This window comes from Heterodontus francisci, chromosome 10 (assembly GCF_036365525.1).
Source record: "Heterodontus francisci isolate sHetFra1 chromosome 10, sHetFra1.hap1, whole genome shotgun sequence".
Taxonomy (NCBI): Eukaryota; Metazoa; Chordata; class Chondrichthyes; order Heterodontiformes; family Heterodontidae; genus Heterodontus; species Heterodontus francisci.
The window spans coordinates 82,739,001-82,761,749 of record NC_090380.1 but is presented as its reverse complement, the minus strand read 5'-3'; the positions used below and the strand labels follow the sequence as shown (position 1 = coordinate 82,761,749).

At 41.2% G+C, this 22,749-nt stretch overlaps 1 protein-coding gene across 7 annotated transcripts in view; it reads left to right on the top strand.

The window, feature by feature from the left end:
- The window catches only part of LOC137374578 (HMG box transcription factor BBX), a 234,483-nt gene that overhangs the window by 26,095 nt on the left and 185,639 nt on the right, over positions 1-22,749 (top strand). For 5 of the 7 annotated variants that reach the window (XM_068040885.1, XM_068040890.1, XM_068040886.1 and 2 more), the window contains one exon: positions 9,198-9,269. The exons of the other annotated variants lie outside the window; for them this stretch is intronic. The gene's annotated coding sequence lies outside the window, so the exon portion shown is untranslated. The remainder of the gene's footprint in view (positions 1-9,197; positions 9,270-22,749) is intronic. 7 annotated transcript variants of the gene reach the window in all.

Genomic DNA, 22,749 nt, shown 5'->3' with positions numbered 1-22,749 from the left:
ACACGGGTGGTTCATCCTTCTCATTGAGTTCTTCTTTTCGACCAGGATAAATTTTTGCTGAGCATTATGAAATATCTGCTTAAATGTCTGCCACTGCTCATCCACTGACCTTCCCTTTAGTCTATCTTCCCAGCCCGCTTTAGACAACTCTTTCTTCATACCTCTGTAATTGCCCTTATTTAAGTTGAGCACACTGGTTTGAGACCTGAGTTGCTCACCCTCAAACTGAATTTGAAATTCTACCATGTTGTGATCACTACCCCCTAGAGGATTCTTAACTACGATATCGCTTACTAATCCTACCTCATTACACATTACTAGATCTAAAATAGCCTGTTCCTGGGTAGGTTCTGCGAAGTATTGCTGGAAGTAACAATCCCTGATGCACTCTACAAATTCGTCTTCCGTGTTACCTCTGCCAGTCTGATTTGTTCAGTCAGTATCTAGATTAAAATATCCCATGACAATTGTAGTGCCCTTCTTACACACCTCTGTTATTTCCCGATTTATACATTGTCCTACAATGAGGCAGCTCTTCAGGGGCCTATAGACAACGCCCACCCGTGACTTCTTCTCCTTGCTATTCCTTATTTCCACCCAAACTGATACCACATCACGATCTATTGCACCTATATCACTACTCAAAACCACACTGATACTTTCGGTTGTTTAACCGATGTTTGTATTGTTTTGCTCAGTTTCTAATCATTACTCTCACACAGTTCTTCTGTGAATAAAATACACACTGGATGCAGGAATTTTTGTAAATTGGGAATCTCTGTGCTAACATACCATGTTAAGCATGGCCATGAGCCTGTATGTCCCCCTCACACTGAGCTTCTGCTCTCAGTTTGGCTGCCTGTTTCGCCTGAGGAATGCCTAAGTTGGCACAGCGTGAAAACCTGAGTGAGACAATTTCACTGCTTACTACCTTCATAGCAGCAGATTATACTGAGCCCTAACAAGTAGTTTGTCTTGTCTTCTGCAACACCAGAACCGATTGGAAATCCTGTGATATGGGGGAAGGGCTCAAACCTGCAACCCACAATTCAGTGCTGCCATGCTTTTGTACAGTGACTGCCTAGGGAGAAGCAAAAATATTTGATAATGCTGTGGAGAATTCAGTAATTAGATAACATTCAAAAAACACTTCAGAACAACTCAAACATGATTGCATTGAAACTGCATATTCAAAGTACTGTCGGGCTGGTGAATGAGTTGAAACTCTCAATGTGGTGGGTGATTATAAATTTCTGTGGAAGGATAAGCTAGATAGGCCAAGTGGCTCCCTGATCTCTACCTTGGAATAAATTGGAGCAATCTGTTACCTACTTTCAGCAGGAAATGTTTAATTGTACACACAGATGAGAAGACAATTTTCCTTGTCAGGGTGGGTGGGGATCAATAACTTAGTAAGAGAACGTTCAGTTTGGTAAAACAAAACTTAAATTTCTTCCATTTAATGCAGGGTTTATTTGATTTTAGTAATAATTTAAATTTTTAGAGTAATTGTATAAAGGGCAAATCCACGTGTTGCCTGTAATTGCCTGACTTCTAACTTGTACTGCAGCAATTCCATAAATGCGGTGTCTGGTTCCTATTTCCAGCAGCCATGTAAGTAGCAGTGCTTCTCAGTGATAGCAACTAATGTTAAATATGGCTTCAACAAAAGGAGTATGAATTCTCTTTCTCCCCGCCCCCAAATACCATCCCCCCAATACCTGCCCCTTCTCTGATTTAAATCAGAGTTTGAAGTCCAGTATTTGGAATTCTTAACTTGGAGATACTGAAAGAACAGACTGCATATTGGAAATTGATTGTTAAGGTTTGCTAATGTAATTTTGTTACATGCTTCAACTGAAAAATTACACCAAATCACATATCTTACTTTTATGTTAAATTTTGCCCCAAAACAAGCAATGGGTAAAGTATTGATTAACTTTCTCTAATTGTTTTTCATTCTTTAGTAAATCTCCTCAAAGCTGCAGTGGAATAGCAATAATGCTGGAGAAGCAACTTGGGTGTTCTGCAAATTGCTACTTGAAGCTTATAGTGCATTATTGCTCAAATAAGAAACCCTCATATTGGTAAAGTTAAAATCATGTTATCAAAGTAGCCTGTCTAAAATTGCTATATGCTTTTTTGTACCACCAGTTTCTGGATGGCAGTACTGTGAACAAATGGACATTCTGAAGATTTATCAATAGCTATCCAACCCAATGTGCATATAATTACATACACACAGAGACTTGATTAATTTGGAGAACTGCATATTTTTAATGAAATCTTAACCCATCATTTTGAACCAAATTTTTCACCTTGGCAATTACCTGCCAATATACAAAGATAGTACATTGGGAATTCATAATTGATATTCAGATTGGGGTGGTAGGTGAAGGTGACACTATTGAATGGTAAAATTAGGAATATTTTCAAACGAATAGGAAGACATGTCTCTGTTTTTCCTGTTATGGCAGTTACATTATTTTTTGTTGCCATGCTTGATAATTTGTAGTTACATTTAACAGTACAATATTTTTTCTGTTTCTTCCTATTAACACAAAAGCAAAGAACTTTCATTTATATGGTAACTTTCATGTCCTTGTACTTGCTGTCTTTTGCATGCTAGAGTTCTTTCGCTCTTCTCAGTTAATATTTTGGAGCTCCTGGGCCTCTATGCTAAAGCAGCCTATCAAATGCTGCAGGTAAATGCTATTTATTACCCTTCCACTGGCAGAGCATCACTTAGGAGCAGGACCTGACCACACCAAATTTGTCCCACATCCCCTCCCCGCACCCACCCCCACCCCACTGCCCCAGGAAAATGCTGTAGTGGATGAGCAGAAGTCTGTCCTGGCCATGTTTTGCATGAACCCAGGAAAAGGCTTCACTTTGAGCAGAAGGTTCACCAAAGAATTAAGAAAAAAAAAACTGATTACCCTCCTGTTTCAAAGAACTGCTTCCAATTTAATTTACTTTATTTCAGGCAGTTACTCGAGTGTAGTGCTTTTTAAATTATGTACTTTCATCTTTTTCTTTTTAAGAACACCTGAATGACAGATATTGAGAACCAGTGACTGATCTCATCATTTTGCAAGGGTGGAACTTCCTGCCACTTTGATCAAAGTAGATAGCTCAACTCAGCTTTTGTTAAAATAAAACTCCTGGGATATAAGCTACTTTTTCTTTTCTTTTCTTGAATTATTTGCCTCCTATGTGTCAGTTTATTTTGAAGTGTGCTGTGAATGACAGATTTGCTTAAATGAAAATACATACAACTATCATAAACTGCTTTAAAATGGTTTATGTACAGGCTAGCTAATTCCTGCTAATCTGTTGGGAGTTGTTTCTTGTTATGTTTGCAGTAATGACATCCCAGTCATGAATTCAGTGTGAATGCCTTCTATCAGTGACACAAAGCACACTAGCAGTTACTGTCTGTACTGCCAGCTGTTGTATTACTTAATTTTGAATTCACTTAATTTTTCCAAAACACTCTAATTTCATTCTTAGTTTTTGCCATTTTTGTGTCTTTAATATATTGGTGTCAGTCATGCCTCAGTTGGTAGCATGTCTCTGAGTCAGAAGCAGGTTGGGGGTTCAAGTCCCACTCCAGGATTTAAGCACAAAAATCAATGCTGACACTCCGCTGCAGTACTCGGGAAGTGCTGCACTGTCGGAGGTGCCGGCTTTTGGATGAAATGTTAAATCAAGGTCCTGTCTACCCCCTCGGGTGGATCCCACGGAACTATTTTGAAGAAGAGCTTTCCCTGGTGTCCGGGTCAATATCCCTCAATCAACATCACAAAAACAAATTGTCTGACCATTATCACGTTGTTGTTTATGGGAGTTTCCTGTTTGCACGTTGGCTGCCGCGTTTCCTACTTTACAACAGTGACTATACTCCAAAAAGTATTTAATTGTAAAGTGCTTTGAGACGTCTGGTGGTCATGGAAATGCTATATAACTGCAAGTCTTTTTAATGTGCTGTAATCATTCCCTAGTTATACATTATTCTTTGTATGTAGATTTGCTAAATCGTTATCTTCAGTTATATCATTTTAAGATTAATGTATAGCCACAATAACTTCTAAGTTTTTAACAACCTGCTTCAATTACATTGATTAAAAAAACACCTTTTGTAAACCAGAACCATCAGAATTATATTATTGTATAGAAAAGTTTATTGTAAGAACATGGGTTTAGGAATCCTGACATGTTGACATGTATATGCCAAAGAACCAGATAAATCCTTTACCCCTTGCTTTAACTGACTAAGGAATGATCTGGCGTTTACTACCCAGTTGAGTTCGAGGAGTGAATAATGCCAAAGTTGGCTCATTGTAAAGGCCTGCTTGAGTCTGCAAATGAGACCTGACCCGAGCCCGACAGAACCCCATTCGACTCCGAGCCCAACTCGGCCCGAGTCCTTCCATTTTTTTCCCCGCGTCCGACCCGACCATCAGTTAACCTACCATCCGTTTTTCACTTTGTTCCTTACCTGTACAAGCTCAAAATAACTGTAACAAAACCGCCTTGAAAGTCCAAAAAGTAAATTAACATTAAAGTCATTTACCTGAGGTGGTGATAGAGCGTGTCCCATCTGGCCCGACCCGAGCCCGAATGCCGGACCCGGAAGTGCAACCTGATCTGAACTGAACCCGACGCGTTGTCGGGTTCCGGTCGGGTAGCAGGCCTTTAGCTCATTGTACTGCCTTATGTTACCCAATCCTGGTTGGATTTGAGTTCACCTTGTCTTCCTTAATTGGAATATCTTCAATCTACTGGTTGAATGAATTAACCCTTTCTTGTCAAACCACAGGAAGAAGTCAGACAATTCAATGCACTAAAAACTATTAACAAATTCACAATTATCACTTAAAATCAAACATGGAGCATACATCAATTGTTAAATGGAAATGGTTATAGATGGGTCACCTAGCAATTTGAAAAACAAATAGTTGATTGACAATAGAGTTTCCTAAGAAAATGCATAAGAGCTGTAATGTAGCATTGGATCGCTGATTATCAAATTATTGTGAAGATTAGGGCCTCAGACTACTGCAAGTTGGTGAGACTACTCAAAAAGCAAACTCCTTAGGTAGGTGACAAGTTAATAACATTGGTTATCCAGTCTTCTGAATAGATTCAAGTTTATATGCTGGTAATTAACAAGGAGTCCAAGCTTATGCAATCTTGTCCTTATGGACAGTGTTGTTGAGGTGCTCCCGTGGGACAGCAGGGATAGTTTCTGGAACATAGCCCCTTCAGTGCAGAATTATCAATTCCATTTGGATCCTTTGTTCGGGCTGAATCCACTTTATGTATGAGTGATGATATCTGCTAGCTTGACTCTCCTCTTCCTTGATTTCAGACACTTGTATTGATAAGTCACACTCTTCTCTCTGCCTTTAGCTAGTTGGTGCATCCACACATTTGACTTATTCTCTTTATCTTTGGAAATCATTTTTACTTTTAGAAGTACTCTTTTACATCTATTAGGTAAAGATTATTACAGAAGATGATAAATAATTTTCAAACTACAAGCAGAAACTACATCTGATGGAGATGAGACAAAAACAACTGCCAAGTTCTTTATATATCCAAAATTTAAGGAAAAACATCCCTTCCATACAATTGACCAATCTAATCAACTATTTTTGAATGTCTTTTAACGGGATTTAGAATGAACAATCTTGTACTTTCAGTGGATTAAATTCAAATTTTTTTTGTGTGCCCTGTATGACAACAGCAGTAATGCTACATAACACTTCATAACTTTTTTATTTCACTTTTCCCTTGAGTATACAGAGGCAGAGGGATTTTTTATGGTGTTGCCTTCAAGTGAATATATATTACCCTATTTAACTCTAATGTTAAAATGCTTAATGAAACTTCATAAAATCTTAACCAATGTTAGGTTCTTTTTGAAGTCAGCTGTACTGCGAACTTGTTGATGTTGGCCCATGTCTTTAAATGTTTTTTAATTGAGTAATAACTTGAAAAGTAGGCACTTCAGATGGCCGTTTCCCATTAGATCCTTGATTGCTCTCGATATCAAATGAATTTCCAGAGTATAATTATGTAGCCATAAATACAGAACTGATATTTTAATTTTAACTTGAAAAGTGACTTGCTGCATTTGTCATTGATTTTATTTGTAAAATAATTGGTCTACTGTCAACACTGTATGTATTAACTTGGTAAATATTAGACTAAATGTGTGCTATATAATGCACACATGAATATGGTTGATGTATTTTGTGCTGATGCAAATGTCAACATATTTGCACAATGGGGGGAAAATGAAATTTGTAACTAGCTTTAAATTCAGACTTTTATGAACTCCATTTTCAATCTAGATTTTGAGTCCCTTTTTAATGGTAGAGTCAAAATAGTGTGACTTCAGATATATATAGTTGGGAGTTACAATTGCCTGACAATGTGGATATTAATAAGAAAGTATTAGTGCTCTTCACTGTTACCCTGATGTCACAGGTATTCTTAAATACACAGCAAATTATTTCAATTTAAATCTAATCTAATGATAGGAGATTGGAAAAAAATTGGGTCATTCAAATAGTACCACACGGACTGCAGTGGTTCAAGAAGAAGTCCTACCATGCCAAATAGGGGTGAGTAATAAAAGCTGGCCATTCCAGAGACAGCCAGGTACCAAAATGAGTGATTTAAAGAAAAATTTACCCAGTTTAAGTGTGTGTATTCATTCCATTGTCAACATAATCACAATACTAAGTAGGCTGCTTAGCAGCATCTCCATCATTCAACTGGAATAAATGCTGTTATAACCTCCCTATAGTTATATGTCTGACCTAAACTTGAACATACAAAAAGTGGATTTTTTTGAGCAGGAAACGAGCATTGCTTAAGTAACCATGGAGTATGAACCAAAGCTAAACTTATTCAAAAAAAGTACATATTATTATAGTTGTGACAGAACAGACTTTCATAAATGTGAATGGTGGAGTTTTGACTTTCTAAAGTTTTTTTTTCAGTTTTCTTTTTCTGGTTAATTTATCGAGGTAGCACAGGAATTGGTTAAACATGATTTCCCTTTCACAAAACCATGTTGACTCTGCCTGATTACCTTGAATATTTCTAAATGCCCTGCTATAACGTCTTTAATAATAGCTTCTAACATTTTCCCTAAGACAGATGTTAATCTAACTGGCCTGTAGTTTCCTGCTTTCTGTCTCCCTCCCTTTTAGAATAAAGGAGTTACATTCGCTATTTTCCAATTTAATGAAACCTTCCCCGAATCTAGGGAAATTTGGAAAATTAAAACTAACGCATCAACTATCTCACTAGCCACTTCTTTTAACACCCTAGGATGAAGTGCATCAGGACCCGCAGACTTGTCAGCCCGCAGCTCCAACCATTTGTTCAATACCACTTCCCTGGTGATTGTAATTTTCCTGACTTAGAGCTAATACTGGGATGTTACTTGTATCCTCAATAGTGAAGAACGATGCAAAATACCTGTTCAATTCATCTGCCATCTCCTTATTATCCATTATTAATTCCCCAGACTCATTTTCTATAGGACCAACACTCACTTTGTTCACTTTTTAAAAATATCTATAGAAAGTCTTACTATCTGTCTTTATAATTCTAACTAGCTTTCTCTCGTACTCTAATTTTACCTTCCTTATCAATCTTTTAGTCATTCTTTGCTGCTTTTTATATTCTGTCCAATCTTCTGACCTGCCTCCCATCTTTGCGCAATTATAGGCTTTTTCTTTAAGTTCGATACTATCTTTAACTATTTTAGTTAACCACAGATGTTCATTACACTTTTTTATGGTGGAATTTTAAAATTCTGTTTTGAACCAAATCCTGCATGTATTGAAAGGCCTAAAACCCAGGAATATCTTGTCCACCTTTATCTAAAGATGACAACTTGCACTTAATGTAGGAGACATCCTAAGGTGAGTTGCAAAGTATAGGAACAGATTCTAAGCCATGGAGGGAGTGGTTAGAAGTGGGACTGAAAGCTTTTTTGAAAAGAGAAGTTTTGAGCAAGCTGTTAAAGGTGAAGAGATAAGTGGAGTTGCAAGTGAAGGTGGCACTATTACATGCTAAAATTGGAAATATTTTCCAACAAATAGGCTGACATATTTTCTATATTTCCTATTATAGCAGTTATATTTTTTTCATTGCCATCAACGACTACACGTGTTGTCTGATAATTTGTGGTTAAATTAACAGTACAGTATCTTTCCTCTTTTTTTTCCTATTTGAGAAAAATTATCTTGGGAGGGACTATAGGGTGTCATAATACCAAGTCTTCATTTTACTGATACCTGTATGGTAAGGATTTTGTTTTGGGGAAAGAAGAAAGATTTGAAAAATTCTGTCTTTTTTTGTTATAATATTACGGATTATTGAGTGATATAATAGAAGGTTTAAATTCTGACAGGATGAAACAACATAGACAGAAGCAGTCTGTTTCCAGTTGTTGAGGACCATAGTTACATGAGTAAATGCAAGAGCTTCATGCATTTAGTGGTTGAGGCAGAAATTATGTATTTTAGATTAGATTGGATAGATGGTTAAGGAACAGGTGTTGTGGAAATGGGGTGGGCAAAGATGATTGCAGCGATTTGCTCACCCGGAGGTTAAACTGGTCTGGTTGGGCTGAGCGGCCTATTTCTATGCTGTAACTCCTAGGTATGTATGCAGAACTTCAGAATTTAAATGGGGTATCTCACTTCGAATACCAATGTATTTGGATTCCTGTCTGAGGCCTGTATGCCACTTGAGCATGTTTTATAATGTTATCAATTTTTGTTATTGTTTCCATGGGCTGATGGAAAGGACATTTCACATAATTTGATTACGCAACCTTCTGTTGGCAGATTGCGTCTGATGGATACGTTATCAGTGTCATTGGGAGGTCTATGGTTCACATTTCTCCACCTACCAATTGAAGAAGGCTGTGTAATGTGTTTATTATGGGGAGATGAGATAATGTAGGGAGGCTTGGAAAGTCTGGTTTTTAAAAGGATTTGTCTTGATAGAGTACATGGAGCCCAAATATTTAGTGATCTATATTCCAGTTGCTGAAACAATAATACTATATAACCATGTAGGTCTCGTAGCACTTGATCATATTATTCATTTTGCATATTTTGCTGAATGATTCATTCCATATAGTAATATCTGTTTTTTTATAGGTCGTGATCAAGTGAGAAGGATTTTGGAAAAGCTTCATCTTCATCACATCAAATTCCATTTACATTGTTTAGGTAAGAAAAATGCAAAGCTTTTTTGATGCACAAGTCCATCTAGAGCAAACCTTACTGCAGACTCAAGGGATCTTATAGAATACTTCTTGTTAGGGGTTCATCTTATTGACCTCTTCTATTGACTGTAGAGCTATGGCAGGGATCAACATTATTGCACTGAAGAGGTTTGTAATATTATAGCCTGTTGTTGACCTATACTTCCAGTTATCCATTTTGTGTTAAAGCTATTGCTGTCAGCAGTTGTAAATCATATACTGAATTTTTTTTAGATATTAGAGTACATATATTCTGCTTTTCTTTGGAGCTGTGACTTGTATTGTTCTTTTCAAAGAAAAAAAATCAAATTTTTTTAAAAGTTCCCCTGTGTCAGGTTGGGTGTGGAAGGAAGTGAGGAGGGTAATCCCTAACTTGTGGTTGGTATACAAGTTAACACAAAAGAACATTTTTGGCAGATCTTTGAAGAAAGGAAAATACTCAGGAATCTTAAGGAGCAGATGAAGTTTCTAACAGCAACACTTTGGGTGCATTTAAGAATGAACAAAAGTAGAATCAGTTTAAACTAAAAACGAGTGCAACAATACTTAATTTACACTGCAGTGTCTCAATTAAACAATGGTGTAATTTTAATTGGCCTTTTAGGTGCAAGTCTTATATTTAGCACAGAACAAATTGTGAAATATACATCTCTACTTTGTATTCAAAAATTCACCACTCTGGAGGGAGAAAGAATCATTCAGGTATTCTTGTTTCCAACAGTACAAATTCTCCAATAAAAACAGCAAATGCTGGAAATATTCAGCAGGTCAGGTAGTATCTGGGGGAGAGAAGCAGAGTTAATGTTTCAGGATGATGACCTTTCATCAGAACTGGGAAAAGTTAAAGATGTAATAGGTTTCAAGCAAGTGAAAGGGGAGGGTGGGAATAAAACAAAAGAGAAAGTTTGTGATGGGTGGAAGGCAGGAGAGATTGAATGACAAAAGGGTTGGTAGAAAATAAAAAAAATGATGTATCTAGAGGAGGTGTGAATGGCAGAATGTTGAACATCTGCCATCTGAAAGCAACAAAAAGAGAACAAGAAAGTAAAACCAAAACCAGCAATGCAAAGGGAAACAAAATGAGAGCAGAGGTTGGGGTCTGAAATTGTTGAACTCAATATTGAGTCTGGAAGGCTGTAAAGTGCCTAATCGAAAAGCAAGGTGTTGTTCCTTGAGCTTGCGTTGGGCTTCATCGGAACACTGCAGCAGGCTGAGGGCAGAGAGATCAGTGTTAGAGCAATGTGGAGAGTTAAAATGATGGGCAACCGGAAGCTCGGAGTCATGCTTGCGGATTGAATGGAGGTATTTCGTAAAGTGGTCACCCAATCAGCATTTGGCTCCCCAACGTAGAACCAAATCCTCCAACTATGTTTAGTTGCATCACTTCCAGTAATCTCTCGAAGTCCATTATAGCTAAAAAGCTGTTTCTATTTTAATGTCACAATAGTCTTAATACCTGTGTGACAGTAGAATTCAGCACATACAAAAGTCAGATCAAGTGAAACAAAGTCTTAAAAACCACTCTGTTGATTACTTTTTTTTGCATTTCTTAATGCATTTTATTCAAATGAATTTGTTTTTGGCTATTTCTCTCTGTGCAAATATCTACGGTGGTAAACTAATGACTTCCATATATTTGTTTTTTTAATTGAATTTTTCTCCGAATTGTTTTACTACATCGCTGAGAATGAATATCGTTGAAAAGTTCTTGCAAAAGGTTTTACTTAGACTTTATCCGTTCTAAAATGGTAACACTTGGACCATATGCTAGATTAATATGTCAGGTAAGGAGGGATCCTTAATAAAAGGGGCATATAATGCAGATATATCCATGATGCACTCAGTAAATATTACAGTGTACTGCTGCTTTTATATATAAAAAAAGAATGAAATACTTTCATGGTGAATAAAAGAGTTAAACTAAAGCAGCAATTTAGAAAGCCTTCTTGATAAATCCAACAACAAAAAAAAGATTTTTGTGCTGATTGAAATTCAGTGCAGTTGTCTTCGCTATTTAACTTTTAACCTTGACAAGTATGCATAAACCCTTATTTATCTGCAATACAGTATTTAAAAAATATTATTCTTATGAATGCAAATTGTTGATCAGAGATGGCTTCTGTGTCAGCTGAGTCCCATGATGTTGCAAAACATATTCTTGTGCACTGAACTGAAACCCACACAGCACAGTGCTTGAAAGCACATCTTGCTCCTGACATTTGGGGCTAAGTTCGATCTCAGGTGATGGTGAGGAAGAGGTGAAGCGACTGTATAGTAGTAGACATATCCCTTTTAACTGCAGTGTAATGTGGAGAATGCCTCCACTAGAGGGATTGCATTGTGTCATCCATTTGTACACTCAAAGTTCTGTTCCCTACAAGCACTTTGTTTCCATACCTATTCAGCTACACCAGACTTGCTTAACAAATCTGTTCCATGACTGACTTCACTGGTTTGCTGCGATTCTGATCCCAAGAATGGATTTAGGGAAGATTCACTCATGTAGTTATTAATTATTGAAAACTTTTTTTCTTTTTACATTTATCGAAGTGACAGTAAAGCTTTTTAAAGCTGCATTTTTTTTAAATCATTGAAGATTGGTTTAAATTTACTAAAAGAAACAATTGATAATGAAAACATTTATGTCAGCTTTAATGGACTTGAATTGTGTATTATTGCAATGTATGCAGAATCTAATATTATTAGCTAAAGCTGTGGCATCCAAAGAGCTGGAAGTAGATTAGGAGAAGAAATTTGACAGAGCAAAAGGTGTCGAATGATGAGTCGATTACTTGTTTTGTACGAGGGAATATTTATGCATTTTTTTTTTCTCCATATGCACATCTAGGTCTTAAGTGGATAAAATTTACTCAGTCTTTCGTAGTGAAATCACAAACACGTTCATGATTTTGCTTCAGTTAGCACATGGACATTTTACACATTTGCTTATTTTTTTATTGATTCCAACTTCTTGGCTAATTTGGAAACCTTTGTAAAATTATATAATCTTTGGCAGACTTGTTGATGGTTTAATTTTAGCAAGAAAACTTCGATATGAGTAGTGTCTTTCGCCACCTTAGACTGTCTCAATTCTTCATAGCCAATGAAGTTCTATTTTTTTGAAGTGTGGTCACGATTGTAATGTAGGGAAATGCAGCAGCCAATTTAAACACAGCAAGGTTCACCCCACCTCTCAAGGACAATTAGGAATGGACAATAAATGCCATCCTTGCCAGAGACACATATTCCAAGAACCAATAAATTCATAATGTTTTGTTGCATGAGAGAAACCCCCCTTGGGAAAGGCGGGTTGTCAGTTTAAATATGTTAAGAGGTAATTAAAAGCTATTTTAACAGGAGTTCTCAACTTTAACTGTAGGTTCATAGGTTTCCCGGGAACTCGTGTATGAAAGCAAGGTGAGAGTACAGCAGTTATTGAGGGGGCTGAACAAATGATAGGCAAAAAATACCATAAGTACTGAGACCTCACACTTGCTTCTTTGCCTAAATGAATGGCTTTTGCTCACAGCACTTGTTCTGAGTGTTTGCTTTTACTACTTTGGTGATTTCTACTACTCTGCAGGTGACTTTCACGACATTGGAAATCACTTTCACTGCTTTGGAAGTTTGTGTATCTGATCTGTACTTTCCATCTGTCCTATATCCGATCAGCATGGATGCTGCTTTCCCTTGGACCTCGGATGAGCTGCAGTAGAAGCAGCACCATCAGGAGCAGCAGCAGGCTTCTCCTCACAGAACTGATGCCCCACACGAGACAGGGGATGAGCATAGAGGTGCAGATCACAGGGGGAGACACCTTTTAACACAGGGTAGATAGGCAGAGGATCAGCTTCCAAGACCTGTCTGTACACCAGAAGGCTCAGGGTATCCCATCATGTTGTTGCAGACATTTGTAGATTGTTGGAAGAAGACCTGTGCTGGACCCAGTGGCCACGCTTTCCCAGTCGCTACCAATGTGAGCTTCTCCCTCAACGTCTTTGCCTCTGATTCCTTCCAGCTATTTGCAGGAGGTGTTTGTAGGATTTCACAGGTGGATGCCCACAAATGCGTCACACAGGTGACTGATGCCATTTTTGCCAGGGTAGGTTATTATGTACACTTTGCCAACAATGAAGCCAGTCAGAATGAGTGGGTGCTTGGGTTGGTGGTTCCGGCTGGCTTTTCACAGGTTTAGGGCAGCATTGACAACCCCCCACTCTCGATCACCATGGAATGTTTATGAACCGTAAGGGCTTCCATCATTGCGTACCTTGTCTGCAACCACAAAGATCATTATGCACGTGTGCGCAAGATTCCCCGGAGCTGCCATGATGCATTCATTCTGCACCAGCCCACCCTGAGGTGCAAAGAGGTCAGGGAGGAACAGACTTAGCAACTGGCTTGACACTTAAAATGTGGCTGATAACACCCCTGAGGATCCCAAACAATGTGTCGTAAGATGGCTACAATCAGAGCCAAATGACGATGAGATGTGTAATTGAGCTAACGACCGGGATGCTGAAGATGCGCTTCCTGTGTTACAACACATCTGGAGGCATCCTTCAGTACATACCAGCCAAGGTCTTGAGAATGATTGTGGTCTGATATGCTCTGCACAACATGGCACAGCAGCCAGGATTGCAGCTGCAAGGGGAACAAGGCACAGAGTGCAGTGTCTCTTTGGAAGCGGAGGAGGAGTGTAATGTGGCCATGGCACCAGCAGTGGTGCACAATGCTGCTGGGGTCCATGGATAGCCTCACAATGGCAAGATTTAGTTAGTTTGCATCACTGCATCCATCTGGCTGCCACATGCTGAACCCACTTAAACCTCCCTTCCCCAACACAATACTGATATCAACTGATATCCCTTTCACAAATGCCCATTGCTGGGCTTTAATTCATCTTTCATCATTCATCACAAGTGAGAAGGCAGCTTGCCAGGACTGGGCAAAAATGGTCCAAGATGAGACAGTGGTGCAAACAAATAATTTTTATGTGACCCAGATGCTAGTCAGAAACCTAATCTAATGTTGTGCAACACACTCTTGTGTAACTACAAATCTTTGCTCCTTTTTCTACTACTCCTACAAGGTGCAACCCCTGCAGCTTTTGCAGATGTAGAGGCCGGCTGCTCATATACCTGCTCTGACTGCTGAGGTGCTCTTGGCCAATGACCTCTAGGTTTTTGAGCCCGTGAGGGCCTCACCAAAGGCTGCTCCACCTGTGTAGGGACAGACTTGACCATCAGGACATGAGGCAGCATGTGGGGGACTGGCTGAGGGGTTGGCAATGAGTGAAAAATGGAAGCGCTTTGAGTAAAGTCCTCACTTTCATGTCCCTTTCTCCATCTTCTCTCTCATGGCCTACCTGCACTTCCCTGCTAGCCAAGAACTGGAGAGCACGTTTCTTCAAATCAGTGGGATACTGAAGGGCCAAGGCTGGTGTTTCATCAATCCTCTTGAAGCTGACATTCAGAGTTTGCAACTCATTGGTGAGGTTCAGCATGTCCCTCTTGGTCAACTGCCACATTCGATACTGCTGTACAGGTGGCCAATCCTTCCATGGATGAAGACATCATCGCAAAGGTCTGGCACTCATTCTTGAGACGGACTCCTCCAGTTTCTGTGCAGGCATGCAAAGTAAAGTTGGAAAGCCTGCCAACATGTCTCTCATTGCTACCCCAGAATTGTTTATCGACGACATCTGAAGTTCAGCATCTATGTTGAGCTGAACAGAACTTGCAATGTCCTGTGCCCTGTGATGCAGACTCTTCACTACTGTGCTTGACTCCACCTTCTGCTCTTGCTCACTTGTGATGCGAGAGACACCAGGTGAAAACCCAACTGTCTGTCTTACCAGTCCCACTAATATGTGTACCTGAGCTGGTGCATGTGTCTGCATGAGCGCTGTGACGGTGTTCCCTTAGACTGCATGACCTCCTCTAAGATGTCTTCGTCCTCCTCCTGCAGCACCTCCTGTGGGACACTTGATGGACCTGTAGAAGATGAAAGACATGAATTTGAACTGTCAAAGTAAGAAGGTGTTCAGTCATTATTGTGCACATGATCATATTTCACTGGCTGCTGACATCAACCCAACATGAGTAAGTGTTGTATGCCATGTGGCTGTGAGATATTTAATTCCATCACCAGCTGGCTGGGAGGCCCCCATCTCTGCATCTCTGATGGCCAGGTACATTGAGACTTGGTTTATTTCTATTGCGCCCTTCTTTGCAGCTGTCACTATCAAGATGGCTGGAGGGCCACCTCCGGTTCTCTACCTCTCCCTGGTGTTTTGTTCTCTCTTCTGCAAGGAGGGAATGAAGAATCTATGAATGAGAGTAGTGGAATGTGTTGAATGGATGGATGAGCAACATTTGTTGAGGTTGACTGAGATAGAGGCATGATATTGCATTTAAGATGAGGGTGTGTGTCAGTGATGGATGGTCGGATGGAGATGCAAGGAAGTGCAGAGACAGCAGGACGGGTTGGTGTGAAGAGTGATCAGGAGGAGTAGACTTTGTGAGGACGGGACTTTGTCTCCACAAGGACTATGCGGTGGTCACTCCTACCAATATCCATGGACAGATGCATCTGCGACAGGTATATTGGTGAGGATGAGGTCAAGTAGGTTTTTCCCTCTTGTTGGTTCCCTCACCACCTGCCGCAGACCCAGTCGAGCAGCTATGTCCTTTAGGACTCGGCCAGCTCGGTCGATAGTGGTGTTACTGAGCCACTCTTGGTGATGGACGTTGAAGTCCCCCACCCAGAGTGCCCATGCCACCCTCAGTGCTTCTTCTAATTGGTGTTCAACATAGAGAAGCACTGATTCATCAGCTGAGGGGGGCGGTTGATGGTAATCAGGAGGTTTCCTTGCCCATGTTTGACCTGATGCCATGAGACTTCATGGGGTGCGGTGTCAATGTTGAGGACTCCCAGGGCGACTCCCTCCCGACTGTATACCACTGTGCTGCCACCTCTGGTGGACCTGTCCTGCCAGTGGGACAGGACATACCCAGAGATGGTGGTTTCTGGGACATTGTAAGGTATGATTCTGTGAGTATGACTATGTCAGGCTGTTGCAACAGAAGTGAAAACCTTTTGTCAAGTTGTGAAAGATGTGTAAGTGGAGAAGATGGCTGAATATGCCTGGGTATTTGTGACTGTGTTTGAGAGAAAAGCAGTGGTAGGTGACTTTACGCACTTCTTATTGGTGAAAGGAATTTTCCTCCACACAAGATCAGGGGGCAGGTTATTCAACCTTGCCCGTCTAAGAGCGAAGTCCAAAGTACGGAAAGTCCTCATCAGGGAACTCCTCTTTGCTGACGATGCTGCTTTAACATCTCACACTGAAGAGTGCCTGCAGAGTCTCATCGACAGGTTTGCGGCTGCCTGCAATGAATTTGGCCTAACCATCAGCCTCAAGAAAACGAACATCATGGGGCAGGACATCAGAAATGCTTCATCCATCAATATTGGCGACCACGCTCTGGAAGTGGTTCAAGAGTTCACCTACCTAGGCTCAACTATCACCAGTAACCTGTCTCTCGATGCAGAAATCAACAAGCGCATGGGGAAAGGCTTCCACTGCGATGTCCAGATTGGCCAAGAGAGTGTGGGAAAATGGCGCACTGACACGGAACACAAAAGTCCGAGTGTATCAAGCCTGTGTCCTCAGTACCTTGCTCTATGGCAGCGAGGCCTGGACAACGTATGTCAGCCAAGAGTGACGTCTCAATTCATTCCATCTTCGCTGCCTCCGGAGAATACTTGGCATCAGGTGGCAGGACCGTATCTCCAACACAGAAGTCCTCGAGGCGGCCAACATCCCCAGCTTATACACACTACTGAGTCAGCGGCGCTTGAGATGGCTTGGCCATGTGAGCCGCATGGAAGATGGCAGGATCCCCAAAGACACATTGTACTGCGAGCTCGCCACTGGTATCAGACCCACAGGCCGTCCATGTCTCCGCTTTAAAGACGTCTGCAAACGCGACATGACGTCCTGTGACATTGATCACAAGTCGTGGGAGTCAGTTGCCAGCGTTCGCCAGAGCTGGCGGGCAGCCATAAAGGCGGGGCTAAAGTGTGGCGAGTCGAAGAGACTTAGCAGTTGGCAGGAAAAAAGACAGAGGCGCAAGGGGAGAGCCAACTGTGCAACAGCCCCGACAAACAAATTTCTCTGCAGCACCTGTGGAAGAGCCTGTCACTCTAGAATTGGCCTTTATAGTCACTCCAGGCGCTGCTGCACACACCACTGACCACCTCCAGGCGCTTACCCATTGTCTTTCGAGATAAGGAGGCCAAATAAAAAAGTATTGGTGAAAAGCTATGTGATAAACGTGTGTTCAATGACTGAAAACTCTGATGCACATTATTCATACTATAAATTGGGTCCAAATAAATGTAACTTGACTTTTGCTTACTAATGCAATTTTTTAAATGATTTTTCTCAGATGTTGAGTCTTAAGGTTATTGAACAACTTTGAAGGAAAAACCTGCGATCATGATTGTCTCTAAAGTACATAAATTATCCATTAAAATATAGGTAGTAGTGAACTTAAAGGAGTGATGGTCTGCTCTTCAAAGACTTGACCCACATATTTGTTGAGCAATATTAACATACAGACAAATCTGTAGAGCATTCTTTTTTTAAAAAAAGAATTAACTTGATGCTTCTGATGAAATAGTGAAGGAAGGAATTTCATACACACACATTAGTGTTTGCAATCTTATATCCTATTGTTTAATTTCACGATCTTTATGTTAATGCGAAAGAATAAAATTCAGTTTACAATTTTGGTATTCGTGAGTTTAAAGCATCTCCTACTAAAATTGCTGTAAGTATTGCCTCTCTGCTCTACTTACTTTATGAAGTAAATTCTATTAATTGTTTTTGTTTTCCAGCTCACTTAGAAGGAATATGATCGAGTTTTGATTTCTTTCTGAATTAAAAATCAAAATATTCGGTTCGTGCTTCCTGAACATTTAATGGGAGCATGATGCTAATAAGTCAGAAACCACTTTCTGCAACACATCACCTCCTATTGCTAAAGAGACAAAATATTTAAACTTCTCCGATTATGTTTCTGTTTAGTAAGTAGCCTTTGCAGGTTGCCAAATGTGGATGTGTGGGACCCAAGAATCCAAAGAATCTTACATGAAAATCTATGGTTGGGAGGTGGGGTGGGGTGGAATGAAATGAATATGATTTTATACCAGGCATCTGCAGCCTCATCATACCCGACAGATAGCCTTTATGTTGAAAGTGATATAAAAACCACTGTTATATCAAATAATTATCCTTTTTTAGTAGCTACCAGTATGCACAGGAGTACATTCTATAGAATGATGGGGTATAGATTAAATTGTCCTTGACAGAGGACAAAGGATCGGCACAACATCGTGGGCCGAAGGGCCTGTTCTGTGCTGTATTTTTCTATGTTCTATCTACCCAATCTCTTGTAGTGTTCTGGTGGGGACAGTGTGGTGTCCTTTGTCCTGGGACGCGCATTAATAAACTGCTTTCCTTTGTATTGGGAGTTGATCTAGACATGTGTTCACAGTTGTACAGCTTTTAGAGATTAAAAATTCCATTGGTTCAAAAGTCTCCGAACTATGCTTTTGTTAATGCTTGAAATCCTTCCCAGTTTTCTATTCTAGTCTGGTGGACACAACCATGCTTCTTCCAATATTCTTTCTAAAATGGCTGCTGCTACATTGCATTGCAAAGCTCATCCAGAAGGTTCAGGTTTTACAATGATTAAAATCTTGTTTTCCAAGATTTTGTTTTGTTAATTTTATGTGTTCTTTCTTTCTTTTGGGCCTCCTTATCTCGAGAGACAATGGATACGCGCCTGGAGGTGGTCAGTGGTTTGTGAAGCAGCGCCTGGAGTGACTATAAAGGCCAATTCTAGAGTGACAGGCTCTTCCACAGGTGCTGCAGAGAAATTTGTTTGTTGGGGCTGTTGCACAGTTGGCTCTCCCCTTGCGCCTCTGTCTTTTTTCCTGCCAACTACTAAGTCTGTTCGACTCGCCACAATTTAGCCCTGTCTTTATGGCTGCCCGCCAGCTCTGGCGAATGCTGGCAACTGACTCCCACGACTTGTGATCAATGTCACACGATTTCATGTCGCGTTTGCAGACGTCTTTATAACGGAGACATGGACGGCCGGTGGGTCTGATACCAGTGGCGAGCTCGCTGTACAATGTGTCTTTGGGGATCCTGCCATCTTCCATGCGGCTCACATGGCCAAGCCATCTCAAGCGCCGCTGACTCAGTAGTGTGTATAAGCTGGGGGTGTTGGCTGCTTCAAGGACTTCTGTGTTGGAGATATAGTCCTGCCACCTGATGCCAAGTATTCTCCGAAGGCAGCGAAGATGGAATGAATTGAGACGTCGCTCTTGGCTGGCATACGTTGTCCAGGCCTCGCTGCCGTAGAGCAAGGTACTGAGGACACAGGCCTGATACACTCGGACTTTTGTGTTCCGTGTCAGTGCGCCATTTTCCCACACTCTCTTGGCCAATCTGGACATCGCAGTGGAAGCCTTACCCATGCGCTTGTTGATTTCTGCATCTAGAGACAGGTTACTGGTGATAGTTGAGCCTAGGTAGGTGAACTCTTGAACCACTTCCAGAGCGTGGTCGCCAATATTGATGGATGGAGCATTTCTGACATCCTGCCCCATGATGTTCGTTTTCTTGAGGCTGATGGTTAGGCCAAATTCATTGCAGGCAGACGCAAACCTGTCGATGAGACTCTGCAGGCATTCTTCAGTGTGAGATGTTAAAGCAGCATCGTCAGCAAAGAGGAGTTCTCTGATGAGGACTTTCCGTACTTTGGACTTCGCTCTTAGACGGGCAAGGTTGAACAACCTGCCCCCTGATCTTGTGTGGAGGAAAATTCCTTCTTCAAAGGATTTGAACGCATGTGAAAGCAGCAGGGAGAAGAAAATCCCAAAAAGTGTGGGTGCGAGAACACAGCCCTGTTTCACACCACTCAGGATAGGAAAGGGCTCTGATGAGGAGCCACCATGTTGAATTGTGCCTTTCATATTGTCATGGAATGAGGTGATGATACTTAGTAGCTTTGGTGGACATCCGATCTTTTCTAGTAGTCTGAAGAGACCACGTCTGCTGACGAGGTCAAAGGCTTTGGTGAGATCAATGAAAGCAATGTAGAGGGGCATCTGTTGTTCACGGCATTTCTCCTGTATCTGACGAAGGGAGAACAGCATGTCAATAGTCGATCTCTCTGCACGAAAGCCACACTGTGCCTCAGGGTAGACGCGCTCGGCCAGCTTCTGGAGTCTGTTCAGAGCGACTCGAGCAAAGACTTTCCCCACTATGCTGAGCAGGGAGATTCCACGGTAGTTGTTGCAGTCAGCGCGGTCACCTTTGTTTTTATAGAGGGTGATGATGTTGGCATCGCGCATGTCCTGGGGTACTGCTCCCTCGTCCCAGCACAGGCATAGCAGTTCATGTAGTGCTGAGAGTATAGCAGGCTTGGCACTCTTGATTATTTCAGGGGTAATGCTGTCCTTCCCAGGGGCTTTTCCGCTGGCTAGGGAATCAATGGCATCACTGAGTTCCGATTTGGTTGGCTGTATGTCCAGCTCATCCATGACTGGTAGAGGCTGGTCTGCATTGAGGGCAGTCTCAGTGACAGCATTCTCCCTGGAGTACAGTTCTAGGTAGTGCTCAACCCAGCGGTCCATCTGTTTGCGTTGGTCAGTGATTATGTCCCCCGATTTAGATTTGAGGGGGGTGATCTTCTTGATGGTTGGCCCAAGAGCTCTCTTCATGCCATCATACATTCCTCTGATGTTTCCGGTGTCTGAGGCCAGCTGAATATGACTGCATAAGTGTTGCCAGTAGTCGTTTGCGCAACGCCTAGCTGTTCTTTGTGCAGTACTTCTGGCTGCTTTAAGTGCTGCGGATGTTAAATCGCTGGGGGCTTTCTTGTAGTTCAAAAGTGCAATGCGCTTAGCGGCTATGACAGGTTCCAGCTCTTCATTATGAGATTGAAACCAGTCTGCATTTCTCTTCGCACTTTTGCCGTAGGTGGTCAAAGCTGACTCATAGATGGCGTCTCTGATGTGGGCCCACTTGGTCTCAGCATCCCCTGTGGGAGTGTTTTGAAGGGCTGTTACAAGTGAATTTAGAAATTTTTGTAACAGCTGTGGGTGAGAAATTCTGCTCGTGTTGATGCGCGGGTGGCCCTTCTGCTTGGAATGATGCAACTTCTTTGGTCTGAGTCTAACCTTGCTGCACACCAGGGAGTGGTCGGTGTCGCAGTCCGCACTGTGGAAGCTGCGTGTGATTTGAACACTGTTTAAAGAGGCTCGCCTTGTGACAATGAGGTCCAGCTGGTGCCAACGACGTGATCTTGGGTGTCAGTTTATGGGTGTGATCATAATTTTTGCAGTAATTGAAAACAGAAGATCCAGCAAAGATAGTGAAATACTTAATATACTGCATTGGGGCCAGCACCACCTTGCACCATTGTTTTGAACACTTAGCATGAATGGTCAAATTACCAACCATTTACATTTATATTATGCCATGAATATCAAGAAATGCCTTAAGGTGCTTCACCATAATAGGTGCAAGAAAAATGAACATCAAGTGATTAAAATGGAGAGAGGAGGGGAGTTTGAGGGAGGGAGCTCCAAAGAGCAGGACTTAAATAGCTAACGGCTCTACGATCAACCATAGGATGAAGGGAGAGAAAATGCACAGATGGCTGTAATAAGAGGAAAGGTGTTCACGGTTGGAGATGGGGTGGGGGTGGGAATGGTATACTGGGGACAAGAAGTTAATGCTTGTTAAAAGGGATGATGGACAAATGGAACTTATGATGGAAAGTCAGCAAGGATGGCATTCGGGTAATTAAGTCTTTAGATGACAGTGGCACATATAAAGGGGCTTCAGCAACTGAAGCAGGCAAAGTTGTAGTGATATGAGGTGGAATATGAATGCTTAACGTGGAATTGAACAAGACACCAAGATTGTGAAGAGTCTGAGTTAGTGGCCAGAGAGAGGGATAGAGTTCGTGGCTAGGGAGCCGACTTTGTGGTGGAGGTGGGTGATGTTGACTGTTATGGCAATACAGTATGAAAAATTGTGTTAATTTGATTTGGTGAACACTTTTAAAATCATCTTTGAAGGCTGTACAATGGTCTGGTTTTCCGTGTGATTGCTACATATTATGCTAAATATTCCCTTTAATTTCCACGTTGTTTTTTTAGCAGACAGTCCCACAGTGTGTCTGTAATATCCCCACTAGAAGCGTTCCTAACCAATGCGTTATCTAACGTGGTGCCAAGTAAAATCGAAGCATTTGCCGCATTTACAAAAGCAGAAAAAGTAATCAGTGAGTGTGTCAATCAAGTCATTCTAGTGCCTGACTACACAGTGTGAAATTAAAATAATAAAATGGGTG